Below are 13,657 nucleotides of genomic sequence, written 5' to 3'. Positions count from 1 at the left end.
AATGCTCAACACCTTTCGTGCATTTGTTGGCTAACTGTACATGTTCTGTGGAGGACTGTCTGTTCCGATCCTTCACCCGCAAAGGTCTTTTTTGAAAGGTTCAGTTGCAGATTAAATCATTAATCTCTGGGTTACTCCAGATCTCGTCCTCCGTGAAGCGAACTCCATGAGCGCTAACAGGGTGAACTGGAATCCCGTGGTCCCTTCAGGTTCAATAAATCAACATTTTAAAAGGGTTTCTCCACTAGACATTCGATTGTGTATAGGTGCGCGCGCACGTGTGTGTGTGTGTGTGTATGTGTGTGTGCCAGGGCAGATGTGTGCAAGTGAAGGACAGAGGGATGACCTCGAGTGTCCTCAGGAACTTTTCTCCTTGTCTTTTGAGACACAGGCAGTCCCTCTCTCACTAGCCTGGAATTCACAGGGAAGACAGACAGGCTGGCTATCCCGAGAGCCTGGGACTCTACCTGTCTTCACTCCCTCAGCACTGGGAGTGTGAGCACACATCTCCACACCCAGCTCTTTCCTTTTTTCAGGTAGGTACCGGGGAATTGAACTTGGGTCCTTGTACTTGCAAGGCAAGCACTTTAAGAACTGGACCATCTGCCTACAAGTTTGATTCTCGCACACGGAGGCCAAGGACATAATGTGACCAAAGGTCTGCCTTCCCCACAGACATAAATGTTTGAGCCAAAGGATTGTGAAAATCTGTGAGGGCCGCTTCAGGCTGGTCCTCTGAGGGACAAGATCTGCAGAGCTGGCTCTCCATGTTGAAGTATACCATCGCAAACCAGAAGGAGATGCCCACGAATGTGGTCGAGCTTGATTTCAAGTGGCATTTAGAGCCTGCTGATGGAAAATAAATAAATAAATCCCAGCCAGGTGTGATCCCAGCGCCGGGGAGACTGACACAGGAGGGCTGCTTCAAGTGTGAGCCCACCTAGGTTAACAGTGAGTTTCAGGACAGCTTACACTGCACTGTGAGACGCTGTCTCCAAAGCAATCAAAAGCATTGTATACATGTGTGAGAGTCTCAAAGCATAGATAAATACAATTGAAAACTAAGTAAACGAATAAGGAGAAAGTCGGCTTTTGTCTGAATGGCGTCAGGTGGTGGTCCAGCTTCCCACACTAGCTGAGTGGTCTCACCAGATCTAGGAGGAAGTTTGAAGCCGCACCCCTAAAGGAAGAGCCCTGTACTGGTTCTCCTTCTCCATGGCATCACGCTCACAAACGGTGCAGGAAAAGCTGGGGAAAGAGCAAGGCTTCCTGGCCTCCCTTCAGCTCTGTAGCGAGCTGTATGTTACTTCATTTAAGTGTGGACATTTCAGAACTATTTTTTAGTTATTTTTCAAGTACATGGCTCAACATTCCCTAAAATAAAACCAGTCCTTGCAGGAGGGAAGCAAGCGTGTGCCCGTGTGTGAGTGGGCAGAGGGAAGCAAGCGTGTGCCCGTGTGTGAGTGGGCAGATGTAGCGCTGAGGTCTGGGAGTCTGAGAGAGATCAGGGCTGCGTCAGGGATAGCTGAAGGACCTCGCCTCAGTTACTGTTCTACTGTGAGGAGACACCAGGACCAATGAAACTCATAAAGAAAAGCATTTAATTAGTGGCTTGGTTACAGTTTCAGAGGCTTAGTCCGTGAACATCATGGGGGTTGGGGGGCAGTGGCAGGCAGGCAGGCAGATGCTGGAGCATTAGCTGAGAGCTCACATCTGACTTGCAAGTTTCAAGCAAAGGGAGCGATACTGGGCCCAGCATGGGCTTCTGAAACTTCATAGCCCACCTCCAGTGGCAACCACCTCCAACAAGGCCACACCTCCTCCAACAAAGCCACACCTCCTCCAACAAGGCCTTACCTCTATTACCTGGAGTTCAAGGCCAACCTGAGCTACTTGAGACTGTTTACTGAAAAAACAGAAAACTGGCTTTTAAATTCCTTGTAGGATTCTTGAGAAAAATGCCCAGAGGATACCTGCCTAAAAACCAAAATGTTAGGAGCTCTAAGTGAGGAAAATGAAGAGTCGGGCAGTGGTGCACGCCTAATCCCAGCACTTGAGAGGCAGAGGCAGGCCGAGCTCTGAGTCTGAGTGAGGTCAGGCTGGTTTTCAGAGTGAGTTCCAGGACAGGTTCCAAAGTGACACAGAGAAACCCTGTCTCAAAAAACAAAAACAAAAACAAAAAACAAAAATGAAGCCCAGCGGTGGTGGTGCATGCTTTTAATCCCAGCACTCGGGAGGCAGAGGCAGGCAGATCTCTGTGAGTTCGAGGCCAGCCTGGTCTATAGAGCTAGTTCCAGGACAGACACCAAAGCTACAGAGAAACCTTGTCTCGAAAAAACAAAAACAAACAAACAAAACAAAATAATGAAGATGAGGGACCAAGGAATGGGTGCTGAGAAGTTTTGGGGAGTCCCTTTGGGGGCATGTGCCTTACTAAGAAAAAACAGAAACTCACAGAAAGGATCTGGCAATCTCCTTAGACAGTGTTAAAGCTGACAATGTACTGTTTAATTCTGAGTTAATAAAGAGTATAGAAAGGCAATAACTGTAGCCGAGTGGGCATTAAGGAAAATATACAACCCAACTGAAGTGCATATGTCATGTAAGAATTTTATTACAAAACCAAGTGTCAGCCTGACTTAATATGGAATTTCCTATTGCTTCCACATAATTTTATATATGTTTGTGAGATTGATGATGCTTAGAACAGAATAAAAAGGAGCATTGAAATCCACAGGTAACGAGACTCCTCATATGGCTCAAAGATGAAGGTGGTGGTGTATTTGTGCCCCATCCCGATGCCCCTTGACTCCTTGAATTTTCTTCTCCAGGGCCAGTAGCTTACTTTCCCTTTTATGGGTTCATGTAGTATCCAAATTTACAGTCCAGGCCCCTGCAGCTGGCGGGTGGGCCAACTCAAATGGCCACTGGTGGCTGACAGGCAGGAGGTCACAATTGCAACCTCATGTCTCCATGGTGACCTCTCTGAGCTGTGAGGTCAGAACTGTGGGGTTAGTGCCATCCTAGGACTGAAGCAAGCCCAGTGCCGAAAACAGCCCTGACTACTGTAAGTAGCCCTCAAGCTCCCTGCAGACAGAGAAGACGGCAGGGCTTCACAGAGGGGAGGTATTCCTGGCTGAGGTCTAGGGGGCGCCTTCGACTCTCCTTTTCCCCGGGGTTGGGGGTGCAGCATCCTGGGGGAGGGGATGTCAGAGGAAGTGAATTTGAAAGTTTAGGGGGCAGAAACCAAGGATGAAAGATTGAAGAAGAGGTGCCCACTGTTTCTATGAACTTGACTGATTGATTAAAGCAGTGTTGGCCTCATGACCCGCAGTGTGTCACATCCGGAACCATAAGACATGAGTTTTTGTCTTACACAGGTGGTTCCGGGGAGAAACCTTACCAGGGCCCATGTATGAGCACAGCCACTTTTCCTGACCAGGATCTTTGCAACACCTACGTAAGTCATCGTTAGGCCCATCGGGCTTCTCTCTGGCCCACTCTTTAGCTCCTAAGTGACAGAAAGACCTAGTTTCCGTTATAATTCTGATATTCACTTTTTATTTCCTTACTTCATATTTACCAACTAATTTAAATGAAACCCACCAGGATGCACTTCCCCCATTCCAGCAGGAAAGAGGTACGCCAAGGCAGACTGCTGTCAGCGGGATGACTTTTCAAGCATCTCACCATGTTCTGTTTGAAGTCTCTGGAGCCTCCGCTTTGGGCTACCAGACACTGTGGTCGTGTCCTTTCAGGAGTGAGCATATCTGTCTGTTGAGTGAACGAGGGGAAATATTTCATCTTCATTGTGGGGAAACCCCATCAAACATTCAGTAGCCAAAACGGCTTATATAATGAACCACCTACTCAGCCTCTTCCTAGAGAACCAAGTGTCCTCACCAGGGTAAAACCAGTGTCACCTTGCAAAGAAAATGATCAGATACCAGACCAACGCCTCTACTCTATGGAGCTCCCTAAACTGTTCCGTCACCTCCTGCGTATGAGCGGTGGGTGGCACCGGTGGGAGAGACGGCTTTGGAGTGGGACGTTGTGTCTCTAGAGAGAAGAGAGCACCAGGGCACAGTTATAAGATGGAAAGTTGGTGGGGCTGGCAGAGTGGCTCTGTGGGTAGAGTCCTAGTCTGGCAGGCTTGGAGCCTTGAGCTCAGTCTCCAGCATCGAATAAAATCTATAAAACCAGATGTGACAGCTCATGCCTGTGACCCCATTAGGGAAGCAAAGGTAGGATCCGCTCTGGATTCGAGGCCAACCTGGTCTATATGTTGAATCCCAAACCAGTCAGGGGTATAGAGCAAGACCTTGTCTCAAGAAATCCCCTCTTCCCTCTAATAAACATTCAGTTATCCTCAGCTACATAAGTCCAAGGCCAGCCTACATGAAACCCTATCTCAAATAGACAAGTAAGAAAGAGTGAGGGGGGGAGGGAGGGAGAGAGAGAGAGAGGAGAGAGAGAGGGAAGGAGGAAGGGAGGGAGGGAGAGAGAGAGAGAGAGAGGAGAGAGAGAGAGAGAGGGGAAAGAGGGAAGGAGGAAGGGAGGGAGGGAGAGAGAGAAAGAATATAAGTGGCCAAATAATTGTTGGTGTGTGGCTTTTAGAGCACACAGAAAACCATACAGCATGTAGCTTACCAACTAAGACTGCTGCCATTTTTGTTAACAGTTACCACAAATGACAGCGGACGATAGAGAAAGACCCCCTCTAAAAGACAGGGGAATACGTAGGGACACGGGTGTGAAAGCCCCAGGGCAAACAGCTCTGAGGACCTGGCTGCTCTGGAGGATGCTCTGTTACAGCACAATGGATGGCTGACTTGGCAATGCTCTAATGCAGGAAGACACCCCAGGGACCTGGTCTAACCCTCCCGAAACACAGATGAGGGCAGCATGAGAACCAAGATCACAAGCAGTTGCGGTGACAGTGGGACAGGAGCAGGGACCCCTGCCCCAAGGCCCAATTCTCCTGTCCTTGCCACAGAGGAGGAAGTACTTCATCGCTAAGGATGCTAAAAGCTATAAAGGGAAGGAGGGTGGCTCCGTGCATGAAGTACACTATGTTCTGCTCTGTGTCTGGAACTCACACGAAGGTGGAAGGACAGAACCCACTCACAGAGCTGTCCTCTGACCTCCACGTGTGGGCTATGTGTCTGTGTGCACGCGCGCACACGTGCGTGCGCACACACACACCAACATACACATACCAACACACACACACCGACACATACACATACACACATACAACACATACACGCACAGTAAATTTATTTTATCAAAAGTTCTCCTAAGCACCCACCCAAGTTTAAAAGTACATTTTCACTTTCTACCTACTTTCCCAGTGTGTTCTCCAACATGTCATCGTGGTGACCCCCAAGCTCCACTTCCATCTGATTTTACAAGGCGCAGGGACCTGAAAACACATTCTTACTTTCCCTACACCCTGCACACATTCTTCAAAAGGGCGGGGGCCATTCTCTGAATGCTCAAATGAACACGTGAGCATGAACGAAAGAATGTGAATGCTTAAGATTAAAACGAGGGGTGTCCATGTGAACAAAAACTATGCAGATGCTTACTAAAACGGGAGGTGTCAGCATGTCCAATATTTTCAGTCCCGTTTTGATCTCATTCTTCAGGTGAGGCTTTAACTCCACATTGCTCAGGAAGGGGTGAAGTGGATTAGATGTCAGGAGAGCTCACAGTTAAAGAAAACTGGAGCCAGTGAGAAGGCTCAGGTCAAGGGACTTGCTGCCCAAGCTTGGTCACCTTGGACCCCATTGTAAAGGTGTAAGGAGAGAACCCACCACATAGAGTTGTCCTCTAACCTCATATTGCCAGGACACGTGTGCCCACATACATACATCATGCACAAGTGCACACACAGTAATAAATATTAAAAATACTTTAAAGGAAAATACCTCTCTTGATATGTAAGAAAAAGATTTAAAAAAACTGTGTCAAAGATAATGGAATGGCCGGGCGGTGGTGGCGCACGCCTTTAATCCCAGCACTTGGGAGGCAGAGGCAGGCGGATCTCTGTGAGTTCGAGACCAGCCTGGTCTACAAGAGCTAGTTCCAGGACAGGCTCCAAAACCACAGAGAAACCCTGTCTCGAAAAACCAAAAACCAAAAAAAAAAAAAAAAAAAAAAAAAAAAATGGAGAGAAATCCAGGCATGGTGGAGCTCACCTATATAATCCCAACACTTGGGAGGTGGCGGCAGAAGGATCACAGTTCAAGATCATCCTTAGCTACACAGAGAATTTGAGGTCAGGGTGCTCACAGGCTAAAAGCCCTCATTCCTAACATTTACAGACATGACTGTGTGGTCCATAATTTAAATGTTGAGGGGCAGAGATGGGCAGCTGCTGAGAGCTTGTTGGCCAGGTGAGCCAGAAAGTCTCTGTTCTGGTTCAGGAGATCTCATCTCAGGGCAAAGGCAGTGGACACTGGAGGTCATCCTCCGGCCTCCACGTGCACATTGCACATACTGGCACATGCATGCACGTAACACACATACACACACACACACACACACACACACCTTCTTCTTATTTATTTAATGCCATCAAACCCCAAGCCCCAAACTTAACCAGAGGAATCTTCTTTAGGGCCTTTCCCTGGCTCAGGACCTATGCAGTTGGGGCTCTCTACTACATTTTGTATTTAGTGGGTTTTTTATTTGTTTGCTTAATTTTTTATAGAGGATCCTCAAATCACATTTAAGATCACAAAAAAATTGAATTTGTGTCCAGCTTTATTTTCTTTGTTTTGGTGGGTTTCTTTATTTTTGTTTTTGGTTTTTTGTTTGGTTTTTTGCTTTTTGTTTCTCTGTGGCTTTGGAGCCTGTCCCGGAACTAGCTCTTGTAGACCAGACTGACCTCAAACTCACAGAAATCTGCCTGCCTCTGCCTCCTAAGTGCTGGGATTAAAGGTGTGTGCCACCACCTGGCTTTTTCTTTGTTTTTTGAGACAGGGTCTCTGTGTCCTCCTGGAACTTACAAAGGAGAGCACACCAGAATGGCCTGGAAGTCAATCACAGAGGTCCACCTTCCTCTGCCTCCTGAGTGCTGAGATCGAAGGTGTGCTACCATGCTCAGCTGAGATTAAAAAACAAACAAGAAACTAGCTAAAATTGACCATTTTGAGCACTGCTGCTGACTGCCACCCTAGTAGACCATGCCACATAGCAATGGCCTCCCAAAGCCCCCAGCACGTTGGCTTTCCTTCCTTAGAGCTCTGTGGTTTTGTTTTGGCCCTTTGCGAGAGGTCCCCGCTGAAGATGGCCTTGAACTACGGGTCTCTTGCTTTCTACCCCCCCAAGTCTTGGGAATTCAAACGTAGGCCTCCACTCTGGCTGACGTGGTCCAGTGGTTTTCTTTAGAGCAAGTCACAGGGCTAAACTGAGACAATGCCTGGGTGGTGGCCAGGCCCATTGGTGCCTCCCAACCCACCCCCACCCGCCTTGCTTCACCCTGGCTGTACGCTTTTCTCCTCTACAATACAACACATGAATCATTGTCACCTTGCAGCTTTGGGCTCTTTTCTCCACACCTCCATTTCTCCTCATTTTTCTTCCTTCTCAGCATAAAATCTCTCAAAGACCATGACCTTAACGTAGCCACTCCCCCTCCAATCAGTCTTGACCCTGTCCTTCAGTTATCACAGTGGGAAATTATCTTCTTAGTTCATTTGTCCTTGTTTCATTCCCTTCAAAAGACCGTAAACCTGAGGGTGTGGTAGGGTACGCCTGTGATCCTACCACTAAGAGGGTGGAGGCAGATTGAAATAGTGTGGCCAACCTGATTTCTGTAATAAGGCCTCCTCAGAAAGAAAAAGAAATGGAGAGAGAGGGAGGGAACTCTGTCTTCAACCTCCCCAGCATGGCAACCCCCAGCATAGCAACGGGGCCCATCCGATATCTATCCCATACACAAATTTCAAGGATGTTCATTAAATACTAATGTAGTTAAATATGGTACAAAGTGCACAGGGTGGACAGAAGAGTGGACAGAAGGGTGGACAGAAGAGTGGACAGAAGAGGGTAAAAAGGACAGAAAGGCCTTGAGGCTGCTAAAAGTCTACCCTGCAGTAGCCAGGAGAGTGAGATATGATGTCACACAGGTACTGCTCCCTGGGTGTGCCATTGCAGGGCTCGAGGCTAAGCATATCTGAGCATCCATCAGACGGTGAGGGTATCCGAGCATCCACCCCATGGTGAGGTTATCCGAGCATCCATTCGATGGTGAGGGTATCCGAGTATCCACCCCATGGTGAGGGTATCTGGGCATCCATTCGATGGTGAGGGTATCTGAGCATCCACCCCATGGGGTGAGGGTATCTGGGCATCCATTCGATGGTGAGGGTATCCGAGCATCCACCCCATGGTGAGGTTATCTGGGCATCCATTTGATGGTGAGGGTGTTCGAGCATCCATCAGACGGTGAGGGTATCCGAGCATCCATCAGACGGTGAGGGTATCCGAGCATCCATCCGACGGTGAGGTTTTCTGTGAATAACAAAGAAGGTTAAGTCCTGCTGAAGTCACCCTGTCCTTTCTCTCCCCAAAAGCTGGCATAGGAATGTTCAGAGGTTTGAGGGTCATGAATGCTGTCATCCATACATTCTGAACACAAGTAAAAAACACAGATAAAGGATGGGAAAAGATTCAGTAACTGAGGTCAAGATCAATCGCCTTCAGAGTTGTAATGTATTTTAAAATAACTATTGGAATATGGTTGCGTGTCATAAAAAATGAACCTTTTTCATTTAGTTTTTGCTTTGGGTTTTTTGGGGGTAAGTTTGTTTTTTGCTTTTTTGAGACAGGGTCTCACTGTGGGCCTTGGTTAGCCCTGGTAGACCTGACTGGTCACAAGCTCATAGAGATCAGCCTGCCTCTGCCTCCAGAGAGCTGGGACTAACGTGTCCCTCTGTGTGTACCACCAGTCTTTAGTTAGTTTAAACTAAACTTTAAAAGTTTGGTTATTTATTGCACAGGTATGGGTTTGCACATATATGTCGGTGCTCACATGACTCAGTGCCCGTGGGGGTCAGAGGACAATTTTGGGGAGCCAGTTCTCTCCTTCTACCACGTAGGCCATGGGCTCGAACTCAGGTTGTTAGAGTTTCTGGCAAGCACCTTTACGGTCTGAACCATCTCCCCAGCCCAAGTTCAACCTTTTAAAGTTTAGAGCTGCTAGTTTAGGATATTCAGAATTGTACATCCGTGACCACTGCTGTCTTCATGAACCTCTTTGTCACCCCGGTCCTAGATTGCTTTCTGTTACTCAGAATAAACACCATGACCAAAAGGAACTTGGAAAGAGTTTACTGTACTTCCTAAATTATAGTCTATCATAAGAGGGGGAACAAGGTATGAACGAGGCAGGACCTTGAAGCAGAAACCAAAGGGCTTTCAACCTTCCCACCACTGGCTGGGCTCTCCCACACCAATCAACAGCCAAGAAAATGCCCCACAGACTTGCCTGCAGGCTGTCTGATCCAGGCAGCTCCTCAGTGGCAGCTCACTCTTCCCTGGTGGTTATGGGCTGTGCCCGTAAGTAGACATTTGAGGTAACTATGGCACTCCTAAAAGAAGCTACATAAGTGTCAGTAGTACCCTACTCCCTCACCTCTTCTCCCCCGCCACCCGTCCCGCCCTCAGGCACACGGCAACCATGCCTTCTGCACATCTCAAAGAATATCTGAGTATTTGTGTCTGATGTCACTTTGTAGAATGAGCCTAAAGCTCACCCACTCCTGGGATGTGGGTTCATCTGATGGTTCTTATCAGGGCCTCAGTTAATTGAAGAAAATGAAGACACCTCACGGAGGGTAATCTGTTGGTTAATTACAAATGTTAAATCACATTCCTTATAACCCTTCATAGCAGTGGCCTTGCGTTTTACCAGGCAACTGGGTACCGCAAAGTAGCCAACTTGAAAATAAAACAAAACAAAAACTAACCATCACAGGACCTTTGACAAAACTCGGGAGCTAGGCATGATGGCACAGTCCTGTTATTCCAGCTCTGGGGAGATGGCAGCAGGAGAATCGGGAGCCTGGCCTCCCAAGTGCTGGGATTCCTGGAAGGTACCATTCCTCCTAGCATCTTGCATCTTTTCCCAAGTCGGTGTTTACAGCTCTGATTTCCCTGTGAGCGCGGTCATGGCACTCTAAGTGTTGCTGTCTGAAAGTTTTATCATTATTCTCTGGTCTTGTCTAATTCCTCTTGTGACTTGGTTCGTATAGCTGCCCCTGAAGGTTGTACTGGTGAATTTCCACATATATGTCAAGCTCTCTGATTTCTTGTATCTAATCTCAGTCTATTGTGGTCAGAGAGCAGGTGTTTTACGATCCCAACCTTTTAAAAATAGGATCTGCTCTGGACCATGCTGTACATGCCCTGGAGGAAAATGTGTGTTCATAGCTGTCATTGGATAGCATGTCCTGTGCAAATCTAGTAGAGGCACTGGTTTGCAGGGCATCTCGTCTCCACTCTGTCTTCTCGCTATATGCCTGTTAACCTGTCAGTTGCTGCAAGTGGGATCTAAAGTCCCAAACTGCTCTCACTGAATTGTCTTTTTTCAGTGGGTCAGGTTTTCCTTTGTGTATTTATTTGGGTAATGCTTATGTATGTTTAAAACTTCTGTGTCGTGGCTGCCGAAATAGACCAGCCAGGAAAGGCACTTGCCGCGGAAGCAGATCAATCCGAGTTCAATCCCTGAGACGCGCAAGGTGGAAGGAGCGAGCCAACTTGCTGTCCTCTGACTTCCACACATGGATCCTTTACCTGCTCCATACAGATATGTGTGCATTGTTTCTTTTATATATAAATTAACATAAAACTTTAACCTTTAACCGGGTGGTGGGACGCAGCCCTGCCGCCGCTCCTATTACAACAGAGTGAAAGCTAACTGGGTGGCGGGGACGCAGCCCCACCACTCCTATTACAACACCTCTGTGTGATGCAGAGCTGGCCTGTCAGCCTTCTCATGGAAACTGTTTATATGATGTGTCTTTTTCCATGCTTTTACATTCAACATGTTTGTGTTCTAAGTAAAAACATTAATCTTAAAATGAAATCCTTCTGTTAAGTCTATTTTTATTTCATGTTTAAAATGCAGCAAAGGTACACTATTTAAATCCATTTGCCACATTTAAATGAAGTCACCATCCAGAAAACTCTATTTTTCTTTAGCTCTTGACCAGTACTTGTTTTAACTTTTTTATACTCTGTGTGTGTGTGTGTGTGTGTGTGTGTATCTGTGTGTAGACGTCAACAGACATCTTCGGGGAGTCAGTTTTTTTTTTATTTCCGCGTGTAGGTCCTGGGGTTCAAACTCAGGTCACCCCTAGTGTTGGGACTAATGTGTGCACCACCAGGCCCCATGTTCAGTCGTGAGCTTTTATTCTACAAGATCAGATTTGACCTGAGCCAACTGTCTTCTAAAGGTCCCCAATTCTGTTTCTGTCAAACCAGCAGGGAAAGAAAATTCCTAAGCAAGGAACACCGCTCAGAAAGTGCTGTGCCATGTCTCCAAATCCCTGAGAATCAAGTCGAAAAACTGGGAGCAACAGAAAACACTGTAGGTAACTGATTTATTCAAGTCCTTTAGTTCATCTAAATGAAAAAATACATAAGGCAGCTTTGTTTTTTACTTATTTTATTCTCTTGCAGGGCACTATTCAATAGAAGTAGAACATAAGCCAAAAATGCAAACCACATATTATTTGAGTTCCTAACCAGTAACACTTTAATAAGAGAAACAGCTGAAATGATCAATATATGTAATATACTTTGTAAATCTGATTAATAGCCTTTAACCCAATGTATTATTTGTAAATGTTATCAATATAAAATGTTATTAATGTCCTATTGCCTTTAAATTTTCATGTGTATTTTGCCCTTTTTTGTTGTTGTTTGGTTTTTGTTTTTTTTTTTTTTTTGGTTTTTCGAGACAGGGTTTCTCTGTGGTTTTGGAGCCTGTCCTGGAACTAGCTCTTGTAGACCAGACCAGGCTGGTCTCGAACTCACAGAGATCCGCCTGCCTCTGCCTCCCGAGTGCTGGGATTAAAGGCGTGTGCCACCACCGCCCGGCTGTTGTTGTTTGTTTTTGACACAGGGTTTCTCTGTGGCTTTGCAGCCTGTTCTGGAACTCCTTCTGTAGACCAGGCTGGCCTTGAACTTACAGAGATCCTCCTGCCTCTGCCCCCTGAGTGCTGGTTGGGATTAAAGATGCTCACCACTACCAAACTGTGTAGCCAAGGCAGGCCTTGAACTCACGGAGATCCTCCTGCCTCCGCCTCCTTCAGCAACCACAAGTGGCACGTTCTGCACTTTAAACTGAAGGCACATCTTCTTTTGAACTAGATGCCTTTCGTGTTACCAACAGGTAAACACCCGTAATCCCAGCACTTGGGAGACAGACAGTCTGATCTCTGTGAATTCTGGCCCAGCCAGAACTACACAATTCGACCCTGCTGCAACAAACAAAACTAAAACAGATAATACAACTACCACTCCTAGCATAGATCTTGACATACAAACTCACACTGGGGTATCTATTGCTTAATAATCACTGCATATTTGTTTGGTTGGTTTTTGTTGTTTTTGTCAAAGCCTTTTGTAGACCAGGCTGCCCTCATCTCTCTCTGTAGCCAAGGATGATCCTCCTGCCTCCACATCCTGAGTGCTGGGATTACAGGCATGAATCTTCAGGCTTCCTTTCAAGCAGTGTTGTCAAACCCAGGGCCTCATGCATGCTAGGCAAGCATGCTACCAACTGACTTATATCCCCAATCCCTGCACACGTGCAATGGATAAACTGCCATTTAAATATATATCTATATTTAAAATATATAAGCTAAATATATTTTATATTGTATGTAATTAAATACATTGTACTATGTAATAAGTATCTATATTTTATTTATAGCAGGTACTAAGCAAAAACTTGAAATCAGGCATACCCTGAGCAAGCCTCTACATAATTTTTGTTTCATTGTTACCCTAGTTAACTAAAAAATCAGTATGTAATTTTCCCAAATTTAAGAACGTTGAATGAGGAAGACATTTACTCAGAATCAAATCCATTATTCACACACATAATTGTGTATATCAAAATAAATCGACTCCAAATTAATGTTAAGAAATGGTCTGACCTTGAAAAAATAATGTGGCCAAAGAATGAATTGTGAGGAAACCAATTCCACAAAACAGTTGCGTTGGCCTCCTGTGGGGAAAGAGCTCTGCCGGCATGGCAGCTAAGACCAGAGATCAGCCAAATCCCATTGTGAAAGTCGAAGCCCTCACAATTCCAAGTGGATCCCGGGACCTCTGGGGCCAGAATCTGCAAGCCCTGGGCCCGGGTGATTCTTTAAAATCACCTATGAGAAAATATTTAAGATTTTCAAAGAGCAGAATCACCAAGACATAAAAACTTCAAGTTAAATCCTATGAGTTGCTATCTTACCTGCAGGCCTCATGCTGTGAAAACCTGTTCCCTAGGGGAGGTAGTGTCCTTTTGCTGATCTTACCTGCAGGCCACAGGCTGGGAAACCTGTTCCTTAGGACATGATTTCTCTTCACCCACTGTCATCCTTGGCCTAGGCAATGCTTTGGACACACAGTAGGTTCTCAG

This window comes from Chionomys nivalis, chromosome 12 (assembly GCF_950005125.1).
Source record: "Chionomys nivalis chromosome 12, mChiNiv1.1, whole genome shotgun sequence".
In the NCBI taxonomy this organism is placed as follows: domain Eukaryota; kingdom Metazoa; phylum Chordata; class Mammalia; order Rodentia; family Cricetidae; genus Chionomys; species Chionomys nivalis.
Note: the sequence above shows the minus strand (reverse complement) of the source record.